The sequence below is a fragment of the Canis aureus genome, chromosome 2 (assembly GCF_053574225.1).
Source record: "Canis aureus isolate CA01 chromosome 2, VMU_Caureus_v.1.0, whole genome shotgun sequence".
Taxonomy (NCBI): domain Eukaryota; kingdom Metazoa; phylum Chordata; class Mammalia; order Carnivora; family Canidae; genus Canis; species Canis aureus.
In genome coordinates, this window is record NC_135612.1 from 6,070,117 (window position 1) to 6,092,881 (window position 22,765).

At 35.4% G+C, this 22,765-nt stretch overlaps 1 long non-coding RNA gene across 2 annotated transcripts in view; it reads left to right on the forward strand.

Annotated features, from left to right (window-relative positions):
- The window catches only part of LOC144292324 (uncharacterized), a 60,088-nt gene that overhangs the window by 26,297 nt on the left and 11,026 nt on the right, over positions 1-22,765 (forward strand). For both annotated transcript variants that reach the window (XR_013359775.1, XR_013359776.1), the window contains exon 2: positions 4,721-4,848. This is a non-coding gene — a long non-coding RNA (uncharacterized LOC144292324). The remainder of the gene's footprint in view (positions 1-4,720; positions 4,849-22,765) is intronic.

Consider the following 22,765-nt stretch of genomic DNA (forward strand, 5'->3'; position numbering starts at 1 on the left):
GCACTTGCTACAATGAGCATCCGATATTGTATGTAAATGTTGAATCACTATACTGTACACCTGAAACTAATATCACACTGTATATTAACTCACCTCAATTTGAAAAAAAAAGTGGTCATTTTTTATGTTGTTTTCTTGACAATCAGTGTAATAATAATAATGAGAAATAAATAAAAAGTTCTGTCTCACAAAGGGCCCTGTTTTGTATAGCAAAATATAATAAGTGATCAGTGTGTGCTAGTGAAGTGGTCATTCGCATACCTTTCCTTCTTAGACTCCATTTTATAAGGGCAGAGATGTAACAAAGTAAGAAAAGGAAAACAAACAAAACAAACAATCAAATTTGAAAAATCGGTAGAGGAGCTAACTAAACATTTCTCCAAAGAAGAAGTACCAAGGGCCAGTGGGTAAAAGGTCCTCAACATGACTAATCATCAGAAAAATGCAAATCAAAACCACATCAGAGTATCATCTCATACCTGTTAGGATGGTGCTCATCAAGAAGACAAGAGAGACGTGTTGGTGAGGAAGTAGATGAATGAGAGCCCTTGTGGATTATTGGTGGAAATGTAAATTGGTGTAGCCACTATGGAAACAGTATGGAGATTCCTCAAAAAAATAGAAATATAACTGCCCTATGATCCAACCACCCCACTTCTGGATATCTATTCGAAAGATATATAGGAAATATATCAGAGACAGATCTGCATTCTCGTATTCATTTCAGCATTTTCACAATAGCCAAAATATGGAAACCTAGGTATCCATCAAGGATGAATGGATTAAAAAAATTGTTGCATATATATACACACATATATACACACACACACTATATTCACATACACACACACGGAATATGATTCAGTCACTAGAAAGAAGGAATTCTGCCATTTGCAACAACAACACAAATGAATCTGGGGGGCATTATGCCAAGTGAAATAAACCAGTCAAGAGAAAAGCAAACACTGCATGGTATCACTTATGTGTGGAGTCTTAAAAAAAAAAAAAAATGTCAAACTCATAGAAACAGAGTGGAAAAGTGGTTGCCAGGGGCTGGGGGTGAGGAATTGGCAAAAACTGGGGGTTTGGTAAAAGGCAAAAAAACAAACTATACCATTCATTAATCAAACATTAATTTTTTTAAAAAAGTAAATGTATATCATTTTACTTTTTCTAAATCATACTAAGTTCATCATATTGATTATATATATTCACTTTGTGGCATGGTCAGTATATCGCCAAATTGACTTTTGAAATCATTTAACATGGGACGCCTGGGTGGCTCAGTGGTTGAGCCTCTGCCTTTGGCTCAGGGCATGACCCCAGGGTCCCAGAATTGAGTCCCACATCAGGCTTCCCATAGGGAGCCTGCTTCTCCCTCTGCCTGTGTCTCTGCCTCTCTCTCTCTGTCTCTCATGAATAAATAAATAAAATCTTTAGAAAAATAAAATAATTTAGCAGAAGGGTGCCTGGGGTGGCTCAGTTGGTTAAGACCTGTCATCTCAGCTCGGGTCTTGATCTCAGGGCCATGGGCCACTCCATGCTAGACATGGTATCTACTAAAACAAAACAAAACAAAAAACAAAAGGCCAAAAAAAAAGCACTTAACAACTTAACAGAAAAGAGAGTAATCATGACTCCATACAATCACATTGAAGATACATAGAACAATTTGGAGGTTGAATTCATTTTATTTAATAGATCATTTAAATCTATTGTAGAAATGTTGATGTTATTTTCCTAGTGGCTAGACTAAGGAGTGGAAGAGCCTAAAGGATACTTTTGAAAATAGAATCAGATTACATTTCACAACATCAGACAAGAGGAGCTAGATCTGAGAATTTGTTTCTTGCTCTGGCATTTAAACCCAGCTGTGGCCTTTGAAAATGCTAAAATGTCTAAGTGTTATGTTGACTCAGTTGCTTTGCTGGACTCTGTTGCTTAAAGGGAATAGAAGTCTTAATGGGAAGCTACCAAAGTCATAATTCATATCTCGCTTTTATCAGCAGACTGTCAAGGTAGGAAGCACAGGCTTGAAAAATAAGTGTGTCGTGTCATCATCATAAAAGAAAGTTTTAGTTGCTGAACCTGAGGCTTTTGCACCCCACACATTCTATCAAGCGGTTCTGGTGGCCTTTTGATCTGTCACAACTAATAGCAACTTTTCTTAAAGTGATACTGGCCCCAACTGTATTGAGGAAGTTGTGTACAAGGACCACTCTTGCCAACAGGGTTTGTGTTTCCCTCTAACATCAACGTGAGGTAAAGTCAGCCGTGGTGGGAGCTGTCTATGTCGGAGACACCCCGGGTTGCTGATGAAAAAGCATGTTGTAGGCTTCAGCCTGGGAAAGTCAGGTAACAAAATTATGATCAGCCTTTTAAGCACAGAACTCAGGAAAGCAGAGCGTACCCGTCTATACCAATATGGTGCTTTATTTTACTAGAGCAGCTTTCAACCAGGGTTCTTTGAAAACCCTTACTGGACAATATGTCAAGAGGCTCTCATTTCTCCTGTAGCTAAGCAGTAAGTTAAACACTACATGATGTTCATTAACTCTTTCAAAACAGGGGTGAAAACCCTTTCTGGTGTAGATGGCTCTCTCAAGGAGATAAATAAGGGAGAGTTTGGAAGAAGGTGGTCTGCCTTTGTTTTCATTTCTTTGACTTCTACTCTAATGGAAGAAAAGAAGAATTGTCCATGTGAATCCCTGTGGGACATTTTTTTTCGATGTCGTAGAGTCTTGGTACTGGATTTGTTAATGCAGAGAAAACATACTGGGATGGGTTAGAAGGACTCTGGGGAAAAAAATTCTTATATCATGTACAGTACTCTTTAAGCATTCTGTAATTATCTTTTATTGAATTATCCCTCATAAACATACATGAATATAGGATTTATGCAGGTGAGAAGAATGGTGCTCCCTGCTCAATTCTGAGGGTTTTGTACGAGGCCAAGTGCATTGTAGGAGCTCAGATAAGATTTATTAAATGTTTGAAAAAATAACCTATGGTATTTTGGGTATATTTTACCCTATTTTTGTCTTTAAATATTTTTATAGTTTCTATTTTATGTCATTTAGCTCAAACTCATGAATTAGCCTCACTTCCCAGAAGCTATTTTTTTTTTTTTAACTTTCATTGCAGGAGAAATCCAAAGAATCAGTTATTCTATCTATAAATCCAGTAGTATCTTTCCTTAACAAAGCAAAACTTTAAGATATCTGTGGACCATTTTCTTGGAAAGACTGAGTAGAGGCTTTATTTAGTACAATCTCAAGTTCCTTACCAATCTAGATAATCATCCTCTATGTACCTGAGTAATCTACCAATTTTATGAATGTATTTAAAGCAATCGTCTCATGCATATCTTTGACTCTTTCTTAACTAAGTTGTAGACATCTGAAGGGATACTGAGTGTATCTTCACCTGCCAGATTATATCTTCTTAATTTACTTTTGTAAATCAATAATATTAATTATATCGGGTGGATTTATCCTTGTCACTTTGTTTCTTTCTTCAAATCAATTAATCTTTGTAGTTATCATTCCTACATTCAGTAAGAGAAAGATACTTGTCTGTGGCACTTATGCTCTCAGTTTAAATAAAAGAATTTTACTTGATATCCACCCAGGTATCTGATCTTCGAGGCCTTTAAAATGACGTCATTCTTTTGACAACTAAGTTTACTTTGTAGCTAGAGTCTCATTTCAAATAGTCAACGTAGAGTGACTTTATTTCAGTATTATTGCTTTTCATGCTTCAGGTTATAAATCATTTCTTTATAGCATATGACCATGGAATTTATTTTAAACTTATTGATGGCAGTATAGTAAGCCTTAAAGTTAAGTGTGTTAAGTGTGTAAAGTGAAATCATTTGAGATTAGAGTTTTGCTGGGTGACACCTTCCTTAACTGTTTTGACATGCACTTATTAAAGGGATATAGACTCAGCAATAATGAAGAAACCTTGCTACTAATTCATAATATTCATTGTAGGTGACATTGACCTGTCAAAACAGAATCAACACTTATATTTATCATTATTACAATTCAAGTATATCTAAACTCATTTAAAGAAAAAAATATGATTTCGTTGGGCTGTATTATGAATCTCCTTCTGAAGTCTCAAAAGAAGACAATATAGAGTATGATTTTCTTCCATCTTAACTCCAGGGGCAGTGATAGGTTTGCCTGACACATTCTGTAGACTGAAAAGAAAAGTTTATCTTTGTCATTACCCTTCTAGCTATTAACTGAATACATGCAAAATACTATATTAAATATTAACTTGTTTTCAGTGAAGGTTCTCAGTCTAAGATTTGAATTATCTGCAGGACAATGAAAATTGAAACAAATTAAGCAGAAAATTAATTCAAAATTAGTAAATTAATGGGCTGCGATTATTTTTTATAATTGAACTCTGACTTGAATTATAAACCTAAAAATGGTGGAGGGAGAACAAAAAAGGTGGTATTGAGTCAGAAGTCTAAAAATGTGTTTTAAAATGAAATAGTCTTCTGACAATTTTCAATTTTCTTTCTTTCTTTCTTTCTTTCTTTCTTTCTTTCTTTCTTTCTTTCTTTCTTTCTTTCTTTCTTTCTTTCTTTCTTTCTCTTTCTTTTTTTGGCTTGGTGTATGAGTGTAGCACATGATATCAGTGTTCCACCTGTATGTTTTCAGGGCTCTTTACCATTTTCACGCTGTGCTTTCACTTCTAACAGCCAACACCTGCAAGAAGAGCCCTAGATAACTGGGATTGACATCTCCCTGGGAGAAGCCCAAGCAAACGGCTCCTGGTGTCGAGGCATCACTACTCCAGCTTCTTGCCCCTGGTCCGGGCTGCTCTGAGGTATGACTGTCTCCAGAATCTTCCAGAGCGTTGAGCCTAACTTGTCCCCCATGGGGTTTTGTTTGATGTTGAATGTTTGCATGGCTTCCTCTTCCCTGTTTCTCTCCCCACTCTCTTGCTGTTTATTCCTGGTAGCATTTCCTAGCAAATCATTTTCACATGTAACCTCATCTGAGGGCCTGCTTCTAGGGAGTCCCTCCTAGGACAGTGTGGTAGTCATTAATGCCGTTTATTAATTTTTTGACTCTCTGCCTTCTGGGCACAAGCTGGTGTCGCTTTTCCTGGCCTCCTGTGGTTGGGTGATGGGCCAGTGATTAGCTCTGATAGAGGTTATGTGTGCTGCTTCTGGGCTGCGCACCAAACGACCAGGATGAAACCCTTAGAGCTCTCTTCTCTCTGTTCTGGTAACCAAGAATGTTCTAGATGGTGGCTGCTCCATCCGCCTGTGACCTGGAGTCAGTGTGACAAAGTGGATAGAGCCCCATCTCTGGCTCAGTAATCAGAGTGAAAAATAAACTTCATTGTGTTAAGCCACGGAGGGTTGGTGTGGTGGTGGTGTTTGCTATACTGTAATATAATCTAGCATATCCTGACAAAGCTAGAGGATGAAAAAAGAGAAGAACCAAGGAGATGACTAAGATCCCTGACTTGGGCTTTGGGATGAAAGGCGCTAACAGTCTTTGGGTTTGGGGAAAGCAAGGAGGAAGGGCTGGGGTTTACTTATGTATTTTTTTTTTATTGAGGTATAATTGACATATATTAGTTTCAGGTGTACAACACGATGTACTCTGTATCTATTGTAAAATTATCTCAATCACAAGTCTAGTTAACATCTGTCGCCATACACGGTTACAATTTTCTTTTTCTGTGATGAGAACTTCTAAGATCTACTCTCTTAGCAACTTCAAATATTCAATACAATGTTATCAACTATAGTCACCATGCTATACATCTCATCCCCATGACTATTTTTTTTCTTTCACATAAACTATCTTGGTTATTATAGTTGGAAAACTTACTATAGTGATCTATAATTCGTCTTAGTATAAATCACAATTTTTAACAGTGATATATGCTTTCTTCATCCTACTTGTAATGGAAGTTAATATGACTGAAATGATTTTTAATTTCTAAAATCTAAAGCTGATATTTAAAATAATCCTAAGTCACTTATATGTCTCAAACTTTCTTTGTTTCCACATTTCTATTTGTAATTCAATTTATAAAAACCTATCTTTCCCTACAAAAAAAAAAAAGGCATTCTGTATGTTTGTCAGAGTGTTCTGTGCTTATATTCTTGATTTTATATGTCAGAACTCTGGGTATGACATAATTTATGCCATGGTAATGCAAAAATGATGTCTTGCACAGATCTGTCCAAATGGGATCTGGTTTTCCTACAGCTCTTATGTCTGCATGAGGCTTTGAGTATGTTTGCTTATGTTTGTAAAAGAGCAGGAGTGGGAAAGAGTGAATGAGAGTTGATGCAGATGTTTATACCCAAGATTTTCATAAGTACTAAGAAATGTTTTAAGTCCAGGAAACAGTATGATGGGCCCATTCTTCGCTTAAATGTCTGTTCTGGGGATATAAAAAAGTCCAATAGTTCCATAAGTCAGGTGAATGCCAAACCTCCTGATTGTACATTGGAAGTGATCTAGTACCCAAGGGAGAAAGAAAATCCACACAAATTAGTTTCTTAGAATATTATTGTTCCTTAGAAATCACTTGCGGATGCACAGCGCAAGCCAATGCTCTAAAAAGCTCCATTGCTTATTTCATTTGCTTTGCTTATCAGAGGCATAGCAAGCCATATATTCAGAGGAAAGATATATAAGTCCTGTCGGATATTCAAGCCAAACACAATGGTTCTATCAGACAAAGGAGGAAATGCAACTCCCCAAAGTCTTACTATTTTGATTCTCTGAAGAATTGTTGAAAGTGTTTCAACATTCAACATTCTGTATCCAGAATGGTTCAAAATAATATTTGAGTTTTCTGGGTTCTGGTCTTTCAAACGCCAAGGTGTTATCAGAGGCCTTTGATCTTAGCTCTTCGTAGAATTACTGCAAAAAGAGTTTGTTTTCAACTTCACTCTTAAGTGAAAGTAATTTCATTTCCATTAAGCCCTCAGTGTGTTTGTCAATTTGAGACACCAGTGCAAATTTAATTAAATAATCTTAAATACATGTACTTAAAAGTCACATGAAGAAATTAAGGTCCAGCTGTTCACCTGCAACTGTTTAATTTATGCCGGATTCTATTTAATTGAAAGTCAGTAACCTGGAAAGGAAAAGCATATTCACTTGAGATTGTATTAGAAACTGTAGAGCCTGATCAATTGCATGATTCACAAGTGTGTCTGTTTACTACTTCGTTTCTGTTTAAAGTAACACTTTTTGTTTTCTTCAAATATGTGTGACAAATGCATGTGATATTTTAAAGTAATATTAAATTACCAATATTTTAAATCATATTTGAAAACAAATGTAAATTCAAGCTACCAAAAGCTAGTCTTATTAATCCACACATATTTCAGTTTTCTTATAGTTACATTTTATGTCATGTGTATAAAAATATTTTTAAAACCTTTGTTCAGTTTATAAAGACTTTATTTATTTGAGAGAGAGAGAATGCACCAGTTGGGAGAGGGACTGAGAGGTAAGCAAACTCCCCACTGAGCACAGAGCCTGGAGCACGGCTCCATCCCAGGACCCTGAGATCATGACCTGGGCTGGTCAGGTGCTTAACTGACTGAGCCACCCAGACACCCCAAAAACTACGTTCATTTAAAAAAAAAAAACTATGTTCATTTTAATGTCATATTAAAGAGATAACTAAAGTTATGCCTTAAGCATGAAGTCCCTTACTTATACCCACATCAATATCGTTTTTACATAAGCCTGTGTTTTGTGATCATTCTGTAATACTTTAGCTCATTTTTTATCTCCAATAGCTCTGCATATACTTGTGCTCAATGGAAAACAAAACAAAAAAAAAAAAAACAAAATATTTTCACTTGTTACAATTTTGAAAATCATTTAACTGTAAAGGAGATTTATTTAACTGGGAAGGGGATTCTTGCAGAACTTAATTATGAGGAGACTGGAGCCTGAACACTAGCCCCATATTTACTGTGTGGATTTGGATAAGTTACTTAACTTCTCTGTGTCTCAATTTCTCTACTGTAAAAATGATCTAGCAGCTAGAATGTATTATTATTTCCTTTTATTTGAGATGATATTCTGTGATAATGCAGGAGAAATACAGCAGAAAATACTTAAAGGCTAAAAAAAACCTGTAAGGATCTTTACTGTATATATGAAGTAGAATTGGGAAATGAAAGCTATAAAGGCAGATGTCATTTTTTGTATAGAACTTTGAACAAGAATTTTAACCTCCTTAAACATCAGTTTCCAATTTTTTTTTTCCCTCATAGATTAGCTCAATCAATGAAATAATGTATTTTGGAATTCCTTATGGTATAAAATATTATACATGGTATTTCTTAATATAATATTAATCATAGCAGTCACCAAAATGTGATTGTGTCACATTTCTTTGGTAAGCACTTCTTTTCAAGCCGACAAGTTTTTACCAAAGTTAATAAATTAATATAAAATCACATTATCAGACTATTGAGAGCCTACCAAAAACCAACCCATATGAATACTGTGTGAATTTACAGATTAATTTAGCAGCTATAATAAGAGACTTACTTGCTAAAATCGTTACAGTTCTGTTTCATGCTATGTTTATTATACACACACATACCCTTTGACAACTACGGCTGTATAGCTAGTGTTATGATCATTGGTACCTCAAGCTTCAATTAATCAGATATTCTAAGGTTTCAAATTACTTGCTTAAGAATCTGATGTAATCACCCTGAATAGGAAAGTTAGCAAAGGTTGATTTTATATATCACAGGTAATATATTTTTTCTCATATGCCAGTCAATTGTACTATGTGTTTTCATAAGTCACACACAAAAAAGCAGGAAGCACTCGGACTAATCTTGCATTTGCCTTTGAAATTAACTGGCAGATTGATGAGTCCAATAACTAGATTTCCCTTTTGGAGGACAGATGGAGATCTACTGAGGAACACAGAGTAGGTAATGCTTTGTGATGCTTTTTTCTTGATGCTTTCTCTGAGTTTTTCTGTGGCTGGCAGTTTTCTCAGTTTTCTTTAACGTCTTTTCTTCCTCATTTTTTAAAGATACAGACTTGTTTTTGGGAAAAAAAAAGTTTTTTTAAAGATTTTAATAGAGCTTGATCAACTTTCTAATATTTTGACTTATTACTAGAATTAATGGGATAAACGTCCCTAGTGAAGTTAAGTTTGGGGGGCACTCTTTCACAAGGGGAAACCAATATCCTGATCCTACATTAGTAAGAGTGATGTGGAGATTTTCAGGTAAAATAGTGGCTTGAATGCTGGTGTCTAATTTCACTAATTTTAGAAGCAACATTCTTCTAAAAAAAAAAAGTGAAGGGGAATATTTTAAGAGCACTAAACTGCAGGGATGGAGAGAACTAAGAGACAATAACACATTTAGTTAAATTAACACAGGATGTTGTTGGCAAGAATGCAGGGAGAGGGGAACCCTCTTATACTGTTGGTGGGAATGCAAACTGGTTGCAGCCACTCTGGAAAACAGTGGGGAGATTCCTCAAAAAGTTAAAAAATAGAGCTACCTTATAACCCAGCAATTGCACTACCAGGCATTCACCCAAAGGATACAAAAATACTGATTTGAAGGGATACATGCACTCCCATGTTTATAGCAGCATTATCAGCAATAGCCAAATTATGGAAAAAGCCCAAATATCTATCAATCCATCAACTGATGAATGGAAAGAGAATATATATATGTGATGGAATATTACTCAGCCATAAAAAAGAATGGAATCTTGCCATTTGCAACAGCATGGATAGAGCTGGAGTGTATTATGCTAAGTGAAATAAATCAGTCAAAGAAAGACAAATACCATATGATTTTGTTCATATATGGAATTTAAGAAACAAAACAGATGAATATGAGGGGGGAAAAGAGGCAAACCAGAAAACTGACTCTTAACTATAGAGAACAAACTGAGGGTTGCTGGAGGGGAGGCAGTGGGGGTTAAGGAGGGCACTCGTTATGATGAGCACTGGGTGTTGTATATAAGTGATGATCACTAAATTTGACACTTGAAACTAATATTACATTGTATGTTAACTAACTTGAATAATAAAAAACTTGATAAGGGGAAAAAAACACTTTTAGAAGTTAGAATGCAGATGGAGTAGTAGTGTTCATAGTGAATTAGCAGACCTGAGAAATCCAAATTCTCAGTCACTAGTGGTACAAGCTGAGAATCATTTTGACTTAGACTGTAGAATTCCTGCCTAGCCTCCAGAATTAGCAGTGTCTTGTGGTGCTGGGGGTTACGGACAAGGAGATGTCTACAATGAGGAAGACCAGTTGTGAGCAGCCTAAGAGGCAATTAGATCACCAGATCTCCTCAATGCCACACAGCTTCTTAAAGAAGGAAATGAGAAGTTCATTTTCTGGAGAGGTTAAAGTGGTGAGACTGGCCTGGGGAACAACAGACACTTGAGAATAGGGTTATCACAAAGTAAACCTTAGGGGAATGTGATGTTTATGTAACAGAATGCATGTCATGCTGAAAACCAGGAACTCTTTCAACGCGTTACTCTCAGTATACTGGCATCCAAATCCTTTTAGGTTGGAAATCACAATTGGGTCAGTTTCATGTGAGAGTATAAAGATACTGCAATCCATCCTAACAAAAGTTCATAGCTGACAAGCCTCACCCATCTGTGCTCAGGGCTCTCCATCAATCTTCTATGCCCCTGTTCACAATTATAATTAGCTGCTCAAAGATTACCAGAAAACTGAAGAAAGCCTCTAATATAAAGCCATTGAAGAGGTGTCTGGGTAGCTCATTTGGTTAAGTGACCAACTCTTGGTTTCAGTTCAGGTCATGATCTTGAGGTCTTGGGATCGAGCCCTTAGGCAGGCTCTACATTCAGCAAGGAGTCTGCTTCATTCTCGTTCTTCTCCCTCCCACTCACTTTCTCTTTTTCTCAAATAAATAAATAAAATCTTTTTTAACAAGGTGTGTGAGTACACACACACACACACACACACACACATATATATGAGAGAGAGAATATGGATGGAAAAACCAATTTGGGACTTTTAGTTTCCAGTCCAGGTGTGAGGAACTTAGAAGTTACCACTCTATCCTACAAACTGGCCAAAAGCTAAACAAACTGAAAGATCAACGACCCTTCTTAGAGCTGTCAGAGAAATAATGTCATTGCAAACTGCTATCCCCTTATATTGGACAGATGGGTGAATACAAGGAATTACAGTTTCCCAGCGCTGAAGAAACTCACAAGTAGAAACCCAGAGGTACCTGGGAACCAAGGCTGGGGTGGGAAAACCCAGCTCTAACCAATGAATTGCTGGAGGCTCAGTGTGAACAAATCTTAGAGTTAAAAATGCTAGGAGGACCTAGTCATAGGAGGGCCCCGACACTTGTGTGAGTTTGACCTGCTGGAGGTCTGCTAGGGCCTCCCGGTGAATATTGGAGAAAAATCCCCTGGAACTTCTAATAGGAGGAAGGGGAAAGGAACCATCTTGAAATAGCCCAGGGCGTCCTGTTCTTCTAACCTGGGCTTGCCCTCAGGGGGAACTGTTTCACCAGGGTCTAACCTGCTAGGGTTTTTCCAGAGCCTGACCTTCCTGGGTAAAGGGAAATAGACAACTCCAGCCCTTCCATCCCTCCTGTTCCACCTCAGGGGAGAAAACAAAACAAAACAAAACTTGAGATGTGGTGAAATTCACAGTTCAAGGACACACATTTTCCAAAAGACTGAGATATACTTATAAGCTATATAATGGTTCCTCTTTCTCCACACTCTGCCACTGCCTTATTAAAGACCTGTTTAGCATAATCCCTTTTACCCAAAACATCATGTTCACCTTTCAGCAAAAAATTACAAGATTTAATAAAAGGCTTAGTAAAGAAAACCAGTTTGACTGCATAAGCATCAGAACCAGAATCAGATATAGCAGGAATGTTGGAATTATTAGACTTGGAATATAAGAAAATGATAATTCATCTGTTAAGGGGCTTAATGGGGAAAAAAGTGGAGATCATGCAAGAACAGGGGGTTAATATAAGCAGAGAAATAGAAATTCTGAGAAAGAATACATAAGAAATGCTAGAGAGCAAAAACACTATAACAAAGAATGCCTTTGATGGTCTTATTAGGACACTGAATCTCTGGGCTTGGCATATGACAAAAGAAATTTCTAAAATTTAAATGAGAAATGAGAAAAGCAATGAGAAAAAAGAACTTTGAAAACCAAAAGAATGAGCAAAGGCAATACAGTGGAGCAAAGATAGTGTCTTCGATCAGTGGTGCTGGACCAACTGGACCTCCTCATGCAAAAAAAAATGGATCTAGACACAGATCTTACAATTTTCACAAAAATTAACTCAAAATGGGTCATAGACCTAAATGTAAAATGCGAAACTATAAAAATCTTAGCAGATAACATAGGAGAAACCCTAGAAACCCTAGATGACTTTTTAGGTATGTCACCAAAGATATGATTCATAAAGGAAACCATTGATAAGCTGGACTTCATTAAAATTAAAAACTCATGTCCTGTGATAAGCAATTTCAAGAGATTTCAAAGACAAGCATAGTCTGGGAGAAAATATTTTCAAAAGAAGCATCTGATGAAGAAATGTTATCCAAAATATACAAAGAACTCTTAAAACTCAACAAATAGAAAACCAATAGCCTGATGTAAAAGAGCTGAAGTCCTTAAGAGACACTTCACTAAAGAAGACCTACAGATGACAAATACATACAACGAAAAGATGTTTCGCGTAACACGCCATCAGAGAAAGTGAACTTAAAATAACAAGATGCTTCCTGTTTGGCCAAAATCTGGAACATTGGAACATCAAATGCTTGTGAGGATATGAAGCAATGGGACTTTTCATACATTACTACTGGGAATGGAAAATGGTACAGCTACTTTGGAAGACAGTTTGGCAGTTCCTTACAAACCTAAACTTTTACCATAAAATCCACTGGTTGTGCTCATTGATGTTTACCTAAAAGAAGAAAAAATTATGTTCACACAAAATCCTGCGCATGGATATTTATAGCAGCTTTTTTTTTTTTCCATAATTGCCCAAACTTGGAGGCAACCAAAAAGACAGTGGAATAAATAAACTGTGATACATCCAAATAATGGAATATCTAGCATTTAGAAGAAATGCTCCAAGTGGTAAAGAGACATGGGGGACTTTAAATGCATTTTACTAAGTGAAAGAAGCCAGTTTGAAAAGGCTACATATGGTATAATCCCAAGCATGTGATGTTATATAAGACATGAAACTTTGGAGACAATAAAAAGATCAATAGTTGTCAGCTGGGGACAGGGAGGGATGACTAGATCGAGCACAGAGGCGTTTTAGGGCAGTAAAAATACTCTCTGTGATGTAATGGTGAGTTTAAGTCACTATGCATCTGTCCAAAGCCATTCAGTGTACAACACCAAATATGAACCCTTAGGTAAACGAAAACACAAAACACTTTCTGAAGAGGAAGATATTTTAAAAATTTGGAATAAATGCTACCTCAAAACTTTCACCTGAAACCTATTGATTTAAGGCAACACGAAGCTTGCATTTAGCTATTCCATAAATCAGCTCCTAGACATCTGCTACCCTCTATTTGAAATATTCAGTTGGCTGCCTCTGTTCTGTAGTTACTTCAACACTGGAATATTTAAGACAGTCCCCACCACCTTTACTCAGCATCCTGTGGAGTCATTTAGGAGACAATTATATAGTCAATATTTAATACTGGAAAAGAGTATGCTAATGAAATTATTAAAGTTCACAAGGTGATTCAACATTTTACTGTATTTGAATTTACGTTTACTGATAATATTTTCAGTGCCTTCTTTTGACATTTGAAACAGATTTCATTGATGATGGCTCAGTCATGTTTCCTTTATAAATTGCTTTTAATGTCCACTTCTCCAAAATATATTTTTTTCACACAATACTTTAATTTTGTTTTTCACATTTCAGAAATGTGGAATATTCATTGGTCAAAAAAACTTAATATATAACAACACAAGATCAAGATTAATTGGAATTCTCAACACTTAAAGGTTTAATACACTCTCTCACCTCAATTTTTTTTTTTTTTTACCTCAATTTTCAATACTTACATAAAAGAAAATTAACTAATTACATTTTTAGCAACAGAAATGTCCAAATAAGATCATTTCTCTTTGCTTATTTTTAGGAGCGATGAGATTAATGGAAACATCTCTGACAAGCAAACTCTATTGTCAGTTTTTGAGCCTTTTATAGAATCTAATGACATTTGCTTTTAAAAAAATTCCGTGTGTTGCTATTCCACTCAGTGCTGAAAAATACTCTTTTCTCCCTTTCTATATAGTAGCCTGGGTCAGTTTCAGCAAAAGAAATCTATCAGTGCCCTTATTTAGGATTGCAATTAGTAAGAGAATAATTATTGGTAGTTATCCTTATCTCAATAATTATCCTTGTAAATTCTCTTCTTTTAATTGTGATAGAGATGTCTTAGAATGCCAGCTCGTGCACTGTTACCTGGAGCATATTTTTAATATTTAAGCATTTTAAATGATGTAATTATTAGTCAATTATGTTAAAAGTAACAATATAAAAATATTCCGAAGGCTAGTTTTATATTTTCATTAAATGTGCAGATCTGAAAACTTCTGGAAGGACCCTGATATTTTGTTTGTTCACTATATGTCTGATCTTTGAGTGGAGACGTTTCCAGATGCTGAGCACAGAGAAGTTATATATAAAAGTATATGAGCTATCTGCGCTAGAAAGAAACTTTTGGTTTCACCATTTGCTTCCCAACTTTGAATGTCTAGTTCTTAAAGGCTTAATTAAATCCTAAGAATTGTTCAGAATACATTTAAAATTAACAAGGACCATCATCTAAATGGATAACACTGAGATCTTATTTCATCATATCAATAAAATTAAAGTCCAGTTTAAACAAAACAGGGAATTTAATTAAAATAATCCACTATAGATATAATTAGACATAAGTGCCACAAATAAAATATTTTTATCTGAGAATATTCTTCTTTGCTTATAGAACATAAAGAATTTTATTATAGTCCTATGATTTTTTTTTCATCAAACCTTTTTCCTTTCCAACTTATTTTTTTCTTTTATTGCTATTTTAGTTTCTATTGGGGAAAATTAAGACTATATGCGAAAAATAATTTTATATGATTAATCTCTTCATTTGGCAACATATACTGTTTCTAATTGCTCTTGCAATTAGAACATTTTTTCTTTTAAATCCTTTCCATTGATGAAAATACACTAGATTACAATATGTTTTTCTTGACCTAGCGACCGTACCAGACCACAGCATGGTTTTTGAAGAACAATGTTTGTTTCCACTGGATTTTCTAATTTAGATCACACTGTCCTAAGGCTTGAATATTTGTTTCCTAAATTGTATGGAGTTCTTCCTTTACCTATTTATCATGTTAATTATCCCCTATTAAAATCTAGGAGATCAATAAATATGTGCTAGTTAATTTCAGTTCACAGAAATTGGTACTAATATTGTTTGGCATGTCAGTTCAGAGGGGCAAGAGGCATTGGAATCAGACATTACAAGTGATAACACTATATTAGTTCTTTAAAATCAACTGATTGTCATGTATTTTAACAATTGAAAAAAGAACTCACAAGGAAAACTTCACACTTTTTTTCAATTCTGCATTCTTAGATGTATCTCCTTTGAGTCTGGGTTGGTGCAAGTAAAAAAAAAAAAAAAAAAGTGATGCCCAGTAGTCTAGCAAGGTACATTTTAAGTGCCTAGAGTCAGGAAAAATATAATTACATTACACATATACACAACAACTTCAGATGTCAAATGCCTTGAAAAATCTGGTCTGCCCATATATTCAACAAGCATTTATTTTGTTCCTACTGTGCTCAAGCTACTGTGTTAGACATTATTCATGATATACAGATGAATCATACAAATATTTTCCCTTAAGGAATTTATTTTTTATACAGTGGCAAAAATGTATAATGTAGTCAGGAGTATGCTGTAAACTATGTACATAGGAGCCACAGTTCCAGCCAAGCTTTTTTAAGCCATTGGACGTGTCTAGTGTTAGAATATTATCTTTCTATATATTTTAAGAGAAAAAGATTTAAATAAAAATTAAGGACTTTATGGGTCATTCTAGGTGAAACTAAATTTTGTTGGACAACACTTTGTTCAACACAAAGTAGAGGCATTAGATATTTCTTTAGTTTCAAGTGTTTTATTTTACATTCTAGCTGTGCATAAAATTGCACATTCTGTTCATTCTATTTTTATTTCTCTTTTCCATTCAATTTCTTTATTTCTCACAACATGCAATGTTTTAGTATTCTCTTCTCTCCTAATTCCAGTGCAGGAATTTTCAGTTCACCTTTCTGTATGGGAAAGCTGCTAATTAGCATTGACTTTCACACTACAGTATCTGTAGTAAAATCTCATTAATTGTGCCCAATTGGGAAATAAAAGGTGAATCTGAATTGTAGGATATATAAGAAGAAATGACATGAAATGAAAGATGTATGAAATAATCTGTTAAAAGGAATTGAGTAATATAAGAATCACAAGTATGAGGAAAAAACATGTTTTGAGCCTAAAAATACCCCTAAAGTTTATTTTTTATTACTACATTCAATATTTGAATAAAACCGCTGCTAAAGTGGCTTAAAATAGTTTTCTGACTTTTACTTGAAAATAGGCAAAATATTATACTTATTTACATTTTCAGTTAATTAGAAAGTAATCTTTTGACTGTGTACATTTGTGTCTCAAGTAAGCATACCTTAATTATAATTATTCCTAATTTTTAATTAAATAGGTTTTTTATTGTTTGGGGAGGAAATTCATCTAATAGGACAAAGACTGGAGCATAAAAAGTCCTTGTCCACAACAATAAATAATTTTTAACTTTGTAAATACTTGAACCTGATAGTCATAGTATAATTAATGATTGATACTATGTGTAATATTCTTATTTTCTAAGAAAACATTTAAGATCACATTAAAATTACAAAATTTTGCCAACCACATTTAAAGAAATTGATAGGTATACACACAGATGTAGCTTATGTTTATGGATTGCTTATCTATTTACTTTCTTTGGCAATATTTCAAATTTCTGGTTCACTTGCTCACTTCCTGCCAAATTCCTCTAAATGTAAGCAGTGGTAGCTCGTGGTGAAATAACAGAACCATCTACTCAGCAACAGAGAGTAGACTTTTTGAAAATATTTCCAGGAAACCTTTTATTCAAATGGAAATATGGGAGGAAAGCTTAAGCATCATTTTTGTGCAAACATAACTTTTATTGGGTTTGGTAAAATAGAGATCAGAGAAGAATGGGATAGAATTGACAGAAGAGATGCCACTTAAAAACTGGACTGAGAGCAGTTACCGAAATACTATAAAATCCCTAAGAGAAAAGTGTTCCTGATTTCACATAGAGGATTTAAAGAGGAGGAAGTTATCAGTGGTATAGACTATCACAGGCACCCAACAGCCAAAATAAAACCATTTTCCTGGCCAGAGGAATTGCTGAAGTGATACCTCATGGTCCATAGAGTTTTGGGGAAATTCCCATTTTTTCTTCCTGTTTAGCATGGGAAACTAAAATACTAGGGAAATAAAATATTTAGGTCTAGAAGACTGAGTAAAGGGCTGTTGGAATACAGAGTAGAAGGGAAATCCTGGAGAGGAGTGCACTAGCAAAGAGAGCTCCTGATTCTGTCTGTAAGTGTAAATGAGTCTGGGCTCACTTCTGATTGATTGATTGATTGATTTTAAATTTTTTTAAAAATTTATTTATGATAGTCACACGCAGAGAGAGAGAGAAAGAGAGAGAGAGAGAGAGGCTGAGACACAGGCAGAGGGAGAAGCAGGCTCCATGCACCGGGAGCCCGACGTGGGATTCGATCCCGGGTCTCCAGGATCGCGCCCTGGGCCAAAGGCAGGCGCCAAACCACTGCGCCACCCAGGGATCCCTCACTCCTGAAAAATTTAATAGAACAACCCATGAAGCACAGCAAAGGATATGAAAACCAGACTGATGCTAGAACCACTTGAGATGTCAGTTTCATTAAAATATCAACAAATCTCTAACCAGATCAACTAGGAAAACAAAACAGAACAAAATCAAACAAAAAAATAGAAAAGGAAAGAATTTCTTCCAACCTAGAATTCTGTATACGATAATAATAACTTTTTGGAATGACAGCAAAAATAAAAACTGTCTTAGATCAAGGAAAATGAAAAGATTGTCACTAGCACACTGGCAAAAACAAACAAACAAATAATCAACAACAACCCAAGAAAGTTGAAGGACATTCCTCAGGCTAAAAAAAAAGTGATTCCAGAAGAAATCTTATAACTTCAGGAATGAAGAAAGAGCAAAGAAAATAGTAATTATCTAAAAGTTAATGAAATAGATACTATACAAAGCATATTCCCTGACCATAATAGAATGATATTATAGATAAACAACAAAAATATATCTGGAAAATCCCACAGTCGTTGGGTAGTAAATAATACACTTCTAAGCAACCTATGAGCCAAAGAGGAAGTCTCAGAAATATAAGAAAATATTCTGAACTAAATGAAAACAAAAATACAATATATCACCACCTGTGAGATACAGTTAAAACAGTGCTTAAGGGGAAATTTATAACATTACATGCATGTATCAGAACAGAAGAATGATTTAAAATCAATAACCTTAGTTTTCACCTTAAGTACTAGAGAGAGAAAAACAAAATAAATCTAGAGCAAGATGAAAGAAGGTAATGATTAGAGCAGAGATCAGTGAAATTAAAAACCAAAAAATAAAATCAATAAACCAAAAGTGATGTTTTAATCAGTAAAATTGATAAACCTCTAGCAAGGCCAACAAAGAAAGAAGATACATGTCCCTCTGATATTAAAATAATAGGACAATATTACAAACAATGCTATGGCAATGCATTTTATCAATTAGATGAAATAGACCAATTCCTTGACTGATACAAACAACCAAAATTCATTCCAGATGGATAAAAAACCATGAATAGTACAATATCCAACAAAGTGAATCCTAGTTCCTGATAGTTTCACTGCTGAGTTCCCCCAAACGTTCAAGACAGTACTCATATAATCTCTCCAGAAAATCGAATTTGAGGAAATATTTCCCAACTTAAATTACCAGTTGACCCTCACATATCATAACCAGATTAGGATTTTAGAAGGAAAGAAACTACAAATATCCATGAAGAATACAGACACAAAATCTTCAGCAAAATATTAAGAAATAAAATCCAGCAATGTATAAAGGAATAATATATTAGAACCAGAGTTGTTTTTTCTTTTAGTAGTGGAAGACTAGTTCATCATCTGAAAATCAGTGTAATTCACCATACTAACATACTAAAGAAGAAAAGTTGTATAAAATTTCAATAGACACAGAAAATTCGTTTGATAAAATTCAATATTCATTGATTTTAAAAATGCTCAGCAAATGAAGAACAGAAAACTTCGTTAACCAGCAGGAACACGATTTCCTAAAGGCCAAAGACTATGGGTTGGTTATTCTTCTCACCAGTGCTTATTTAGCACAGCCCCTGTTACAAAGGTGGAAAAAAGGTTTGTAAAACAAATTATTTATAAATATATAAATTAACTGTGGCCAGTTTAAAATATGTACACACAGACACACAAACGTGCTAGAAAAAATATACAATTCTCTAGGTTTCTAAACAATACCGTGATATGAAAAATTTGTTTTAGGAAGCTGATATATTTTAATATCGTTGAGTAATTTAAAGTGTGTTGGTGAAAGGGCTACAACCATGTAGGGTTTAATTCCAGATGTGACAATCGGTGTCTTGATGGCAGGATATATAACAAACGTGGATAAGTAAGAAAAACACTAGAAATATTTGTTTCTTCAATATTAGAAGAAAATAAATTAGACTGTAAGTAAACATGTGTTTTCATGAGAGGAGAGGATAAAAAACATTTATTTAAAATAACTATTTTGTTCTCTGGCAACAGTTAAATTCAACCGTACTAACTAAAATTATTCAGGGTATATTCACTCACATGTATTAATTTATAGATATTTGTACTTACACAACTTATATTTGTATTCATATTTATCTAATATCCTCTGTTAGAGTCTGTGTGCATTATGTCACTTATTGGGCCCACATCTCCTATATTTTCCCTAATTCAGTTCCTTGACTCCAAAAGATATTCACCACCATCATGTGGAAGTGCATAAATAAATGAATTAGTGGTTAGGGAGGGTTACTCCTTGTAAAGAACTAAATGGCTTTGTTTACTCTCAATGTATCTTCGTCAGCCAGGATGTATTTCCTAGGCTTACTGCACATTTACGGGGTGTGATTAAGGGGAACATCTGTTTTTTTAAAGAACATACTTAAGGTGAATTCCATTATGGGCCAAAGGTCCACATCCCACTGAGAGGGCAGATGGATAAATGTTTGGTTTATGATACCAAAAAGAGATATGCTTCTGAATCAGAGATTTCAGTCCACCTTATCATCAGCTGGATAAGACTCTATATGCCTCAAGGAAATATCTTGATAAAGGTCTCCTTAGTTAAGTCTTTCCGGCTCATTGTTTTAAATTGTGCTTGACAAGGTAAAGATGGATTTGTAATTTGTTTTTTTAAGTGTCGAATGTAGAAACCGAATCCTTTGTAATTGTTAGTTTAGTTCAATTATTTTTAAAATCGATTTTTCCTTTGATTTACAAGGAAAGCGAAAACTAATAGAAAAAAATGAATGTGCACAACGCTTTAAGGAAACGATGATACTGTATTGGATGGAAATACTGAAAAGAGTATTTATGGACCATAAGTTTTCTGGATTCATGATTGTAAGATTCTCCATCCTTTGTTTTTGGTTTGCTTTTTTTGTGACTACAGACTACACACTTCATTGCACAAAAAGTGAGCTAATACTAAATGAGATGGTGAGAATCTGGATTGTGTGATGTTCATATGGTTTACCCAGCAGAGGCAGCTGCTGGTGCCAATTATGTAGTAATAAGCTTGAACAGCTGCCAAAAGAATAAAAACTAAGTTTGACTTGAAAGGCAGTAAGACATGATGCTTCGAAAGCCTCTATCTCCCAGGACTAGTGGGTTGCCCATTTTTAATCTGAAGATAGTAATTGGAGCCAATAAATCAAATGGAAGAGAACACTCTGGCTTCACATATGATCGATCGTTTTAGCCACAATAAGATCGTGATCTTAAATTTCTGATTTTTACAAAATTCTCTGGACTTCCAAGTGGCGAATAGATGTGTGATGTAAGTGTGTAGGCCCATTTATATCAAATCACCATGCTGAATATACGCATATAAGAAATAAGCTAAACATATGGATTGCCTCATTTATAACAAAACGTAGCCACCTCTTCAGTGGAATTAAACAGATGTTTAAAATTTTTCAACAAATTTTAAAAGTGACTGAAGGCAGGAAATGAAGAAAATGATATCCAATTTGAGCTCTAGGAAGTCAGTAGACAGGCTATAATTATCTATTATTAAGGCAACTTGTATAAAGAATAGAAAACTACTATCCAGAAAGGAGGTTTCTTTCCCTCGTCTGGATTTTTTTGAATTTCAGCCAGATGACAAATGAGGAATCCTTTTTTATTCCATATTCATCCATCTCCTTTTTGAGATCTGGTCCTTTCATTTATTAATTTATTTGTACAGATTTAAACTTCTAGATAGTGGAAAAAAAAAACAAAAAACAAAAAACCCGGTTCTGATAATTAGCCAGAGTGTGCAATCTGATGAATAGTTGGTAGTCTAAGAAATATTTAGTCATTTTTGTCATATATTCCTGTCTGTAAATTATGGGAACTATTAGAAATTCAAAATGTCAAATCCTACTAGATGGTGTAGGAAAAGAAAAGTCTTATGTTTTTGTTTCTGCTATTGAATATCAGGCTCTGTGACTTTCTGATTTTTTCCAAGGTCAAGAATGATGACAATATGTTGACCTTTTGTTCCTGGCGGGGCAGGGAGGGGGGTCTACATGGTGTGAATGCAGGTCTGGGTCTTTGGAGTCCCCAGCCAAACTCGTATGTGGGGATCTGGGCTAGGATAAAGACAACAGGAAGGAAAGAGACCAATAAAAAACAGTTTATTAAAGGAAAGTGTGCTTTCAAGGTGGGAGGGAGTGGGGAGGCTCCAGGGGGGTGGAACTGGCCCCTAGGTTGTTTTGGGATTGGATATTATTTGATCTCTTGAGGCTGGGAGGAGCTGGGAGGTACAGTGGGGTGGTTTCTCATGGAGGCTGCTTTCCATCAGTTGAAGGTTGAAAGGAGACTTTTGACCCTCCCGGCACTTCTACCTTCCTCCAGGAGGTGTGGGGGCAGTACCTTCAAGGCAAATGCACCATCATGAGGCTGGGGGTTGGCCTGGGCCAGAAGTAGTGGATGAGAGCACAGGTTCTGCACCTGTGGCTCCGGATCTGTCAGCCCCAGGGTCTTGGAAACCACGAGGTCAGGATGTCGTGCCCTGAGCTTCAATGCGTAGCTTATTCACCAAGGTCCTTGCCTTCAGCTCATGTCTCTATCATCCCCTTTTTAAGGATTTGGGACTCTGCCCTTAGTGGTTCCTTCCACTGCTCAAGTCCAGCTTCTCCCTCACACTATGAAAACCTATTTATGTCTCTGGAGCTGCCCAGCTTTGAGGGCTTGAAGTCTCAACTATGTTAGAATTTGGGGA